The sequence below is a fragment of the Phyllostomus discolor genome, chromosome 10 (assembly GCF_004126475.2).
Source record: "Phyllostomus discolor isolate MPI-MPIP mPhyDis1 chromosome 10, mPhyDis1.pri.v3, whole genome shotgun sequence".
Classification (NCBI taxonomy): Eukaryota; Metazoa; Chordata; class Mammalia; order Chiroptera; family Phyllostomidae; genus Phyllostomus; species Phyllostomus discolor.
This window is the reverse complement of record NC_040912.2, coordinates 56,522,989-56,527,900: the sequence shown is the minus strand read 5'-3', so window position 1 is coordinate 56,527,900 and position 4,912 is coordinate 56,522,989. Positions and strand designations below refer to the sequence as shown.

At 43.6% G+C, this 4,912-nt stretch overlaps 1 pseudogene; it reads right to left on the bottom strand.

The window, feature by feature from the left end:
* Positions 1-356: 356 nt before the first annotated feature.
* Positions 357-613, bottom strand: LOC114507973 (annotated as a pseudogene).
* Between the last annotated feature and the right edge of the window lie 4,299 nt (positions 614-4,912).

Genomic DNA, 4,912 nt, shown 5'->3' with positions numbered 1-4,912 from the left:
ACAATGCCTGGCAGCAAAAAACAAAACAGCAAGTTTATACAATCCCTGTAACAGCCATGGTCTTAGTCTCACATGCTTCCTCCTTCTGCCAAGTGTGTTTTGCTGGATACAGAGCTCACCATATTTCTGGGGTCATACTCAGCAGAGGCTGCAGCTCAAAGAGCACTCCTCTGGCTGGGTTGTGGTGTTGTTGGCTCTGCTCAAGAAGCAAAACAGTCACCAGCACATCAAACAGTGTATTTTAAACATCCTTTAAATATCAAAGTGGAAAACAAGAAGGCAACACAATAATACTATCAGAAAGATGTTAGCAAGTGAGAACAGCTGTGTAAAGCATGAGCCTGAAAGGTGGTTCCTCAGCTTTTCTTTGGCTTCTTGAGCATTGGCCTCCAAAACAGCAAGATGTGAGTCTCTGGTTCATGGATCATATAATGGACCCATCCCTGATTCTGCTGAACACCAAGATTCCTCCATTCAGATTCAGACATCAGATGGGTTTTAAGGACCAACTTGGGCAACATGACATGCTGGTACTTGAACTCCTCATCATCATATTGTCTGAATAGTAAATTTGTGCGACAGGACCGCTCCACCTCAAGACCATCAGCCCCATGCAGCCAACCTCCAAACAACTCCTAGAGGCAAGCACTCCCACCCTCTTTGCCCTCACTTTCAAATGTGCCGCCTATGCTTCTTATTGGCCCTTTCCATCTAAGGAGGGATCACTCCACCTTCAAGTCACCTATTGGCTTAGATTTGCTTCTCATCAAGTCCTTCTTGGAGTGCACATCTTACATTTCTCAAGAATGTTCTTAAGTGAAAAATAGGCCTCTTTCTGGATAGCATGAGTTATTGCACTGCCATTGGCTGACTCTGAAAGTGGGATGGGTGAAGGAGACTCGAGGAGATAGAGGGTCAGGGGTTAGCAAGGCTGGAAGTGACTGCAATAAAGTTCCTCCAGGGAACCCTGCCCAGGAAGAAAGTTGGAGCAGTGACCCAAGGAGACAGTAGCTTGATCCAGAGCCAAATCAGCCCGTGGTGCGGTGCAGACACTCCATGAAGTTGAGACTGTTTTTCTCCTGAGGTGACCCACTCCTTCGCCCAGAAACCCCTTTCCCAGGACCCTATTTCTGGCCTTCATTTATAAGTCCCGCCCCCTGAGACCCTCTTCCTAGAGGTCCCACCTCCCAGCCTCAGGGGATCCCTGAACCCCAACTTGTTCTTTATTTATTGTCTCTGACCCCGCCCTGTTGCCCAGGTTTCCTGGAAGTCCCACCCCTAGACATGCTTCCATGCCCTACTACAAGGTATTCCATGTTAGTCTTTCCAATTACCTGAAACTCCTCCTCAGCTTTTCAATTCTCCACTAACTGCTGCCTATCGGAAAGCCTACTTCCCAAAAGATTTTTTTTCATTGAAATTTTAGTTGAAATAACTGTAGATTTACATGCAGATATAAGAAATAATGCAGAGAGATTCCAAATTCATTTTACTCAGTTTCCCTCAATATTTTACAACACTAACATATAACACAATCAGGATATTGACATTGACACAATTTACAGCTCTTATTTAGATTCCCACAAATTTACTTGTATTTACTCATTTGTGTTTGCATGTGTGTTTAAATTTATATAATCTACTTCCAGCCAAGATGGAGGCATAGGTAGATACACTTTTTCTTGACCCACAACCAAAAGGAGGACAACAATAAAATTAAAACAAAAAATAACCAGAACTGACAGAAAATTGAACTGTATGGCAGTCCAACAACCAAAGAGTTAAAGAAGAAACATTCACCCAGACCCATAGAAGGGGCAGAGATGGGAAGCCAGGGCAGAGAAGACTGAGGTGGGCGAGGTAATGGCTGTCTGACAGAGTAAGGCAGCAGAGGGTGGAGGGGGCCATCCCACACTCGTGTTCAGATAACCAAGAGGAACTGGAGAGCAAGACAGATCATGCGACCTAGGGTTCCAGCACAGTTTCAGTCAGCCCCAAAACCTCTGACTGAAAAGCCTGTGGGGGTTGAGGCAGTGGGAACAACTCCAAGTCTCACAGGACAGCTCATTGGAGAGACCTACAGGGTCCTAGAATGTACACAAAACTACCCACCCAGGAGTCAACACCAGAAGGGCCCAATTTGCTTGTGGGAAGCAGAGGAAGTGGTTGAAAACTGGCAGAAAGCTGAGCAAGCAGTATTGTTCCTTCTCAAACTCCTTTCCCAAAAGATAGCACCAAAACAGCAACCTTGGTTGCCCTGCCCTGGAGAATACCTTAGGTTCTGCCCCTTAACAGGCAATCAGAGACAAAAAAAAATATGGCCCAAATGAAAGAACAGCTCAAACCTCCAGGGACCTATCAGATGCAGAGTTCAAAACAGTGATACTCAGGATCTTCACAGAAATGGTGGAGTATGGTAGCTAAGTAAAGGGAAAAGTGAAGGTTATGCAAAGTGAAATAAAGGAAAATGTACAGGGAACTGAAGTGAAGGGAGGGAAACCGGGACTCAAATCAACAGTTTGGACAGAGGGAAGAAATAAACATTCAACCAAAACAAAATGCAGAAACATGAATTCAAAAAAAAAAAAAATAGGAGAGGCTTAGGAACCTCCAGGACAATTTTAAATGTTTCAACATCTGAATCATAGGGGTACCAGAAGGAGAAGAGGAAGAGCAAGAAATGGAAAACTTACTTGAAAATACGATGAAGGAGAACTTCCCTAATCTGGCAAAGGAAATAGACTTCCAGGAAGTCCAGGAAGCCCAGAGAGCCCCAAAAAGTTGGACCCAAAGAAGCACATGCCAAGGCACATCATAATTACAGTACTCAAGATTAAAGATAAGGAGAGAATCTTAAAAGCAGCAACAGAAAAACAGAGCATTACCTACAAAGGAGTTTCCATAAGACTATTAGCTGATTTCTCAAAAGAAACCTTGCAGGCAAGAAGGGGCTGGAAAGAAGTATTCAGAGTCATGAAAGGCAAGGACCTACATCCAAGGTTACTCTATCCAGCAAAACTACCATTTAGAATGGGAGGACAGATACAGTGCTTCTCAGATGAGGTCAAGTTAAAGGAGTTCATCATCACCAAGCCCTTATTACATGAGGTGTTTTGTTGGGAACTGCCCTGCCTGGTATCAGAAGCTGTAACCCCCGCCTAGGCTAAGGCTGAGGGAATGCCCTTGGAACCTTAAGCCAGCAAGGAGAAAAGCTTATCTCTCTGGCAGGAGAGCTGCTTCTGCTACTTCATTCATAACTGAACCCCAAAGCTTGGTCGGTTAGCCAATGACGGTTAAGATTCCCTAAGGGGGGAATGACCTTAGACAGGCACAATCACGTGAGAGGCCCCCAAGAAAGGACTTTGGGGGCTACAGCAAAAGGGGGTGATGGACCCTCACTCCTCGGCTTTGACATAGCCTGAGTCCTCATCGTCTGGGAGAAAATCTCCTTATCTCTTGGTTGCCTTAGTTCCCTTGCTCCACCTAAGCCTGAAACAATGACAGGGTGGTGCTGCTCTGTGCTGAAAAGGGCGGGTTCCCCAGGTGATCAGGCCTAAGAAAGAATATGTAAAATCCTACATATTCTTTGTAGGATTTGCTTTGTTTAGAATGCTTTGTTTAGATGCTCTCAGTTGAATGAGAGGGGTCCAAGGAGGAAGTGAGTTTGTTCCTTAAAGTCTTACAGCTCTTTGACCCTGATTCAAAATAGGCCCTCAGGCTTCCTTGTTATCTATTGTTTGATCCTTACTTCCTAGCCATGAGTAATGAGCTTTTACCTGAATTCTTATGCAAATGAAAACAATAAAAAGCCTCTCCAGAGGGGGAATGAGGTGCTCTCCCCACCAAAGAGAGGGTGGCCAAGAGGTACCCTCCAGGAGAGAGGGTGGCCAAGGTGCTCCCCATGTGAGGAGTGTCCCTGCTGTTCCTATTCCCCCACAGGACCTGGTTGTCTCTGTGTATGTTTTTAGCATGTTTCGACTAGCATCTGCAGCCGAGATGGATACTGCTGGCCGGCATCCTCGACAGGTGTTAAAGGGACTTATCTAAGAAACTGAAGAAGATCAAAATTATGAACAGTAAAATTACCACAAACTTACAGCTGTCAACAACTGAACCTAGAAAAACAAAAACAAAAATGAACTAAGCAAACAACTAGAATAGGAACAGATTTACAAAAATAGAAATCACTTGGAGGATTATCAGTGGGAAGGTGGAGGGGGGAGAATGTGGGAAAAGATACAGGGAATAGGAAACATAAATGGTAGGTACGAAATAGCCAGGTGAAGGTTAAGAATAGTATGGGAAATGGAGTAGCCAAAGAGCTTACATGTATGACCCATGAACATGAACTAAAGTGGGGGAATGATGGTAGGAAGGGGGTATACAGGGCAGAGGGGAATAAAGGGGAGAAAAAGATGGGAAAACTGTAATAACACAATCAATAAAATATATTTAAAGAAATAAATTTATATAATTTTATCACGTGTGTAAGTTCCACCATCACAGTCAAGACAGGATAGTTCCATCACCACAAGGAACCTTCATACTGTCCTTTATAAACACATCCACCTCCCTTTATTACCCCTCCACCCTTAGGCAGTCCCTAACCTCTGGAAACAACTAATCTGTTCTCCATTTTTTTCATTCTTTTTTATACCAAGAATGCTATATAAAATGAAATCGTAAGGTACGTTAAAGATTAATTTTTTCCACTCAGTCTAATTCTCTAAAGATTCATCCAAGTTACTACGTACATTGCCATTTTTTTTCCTTTGTTATTGCCAAGTAGAGGCCCATGGGACAGATGTACTACAGTTGAATCACTCATGTTTTGAAAGGCAGCTGGTTGGTTCCAGTATAGGATGATTACAAATTTCTAGGAATATTCATATACAGGTTTTGTGTGAACATA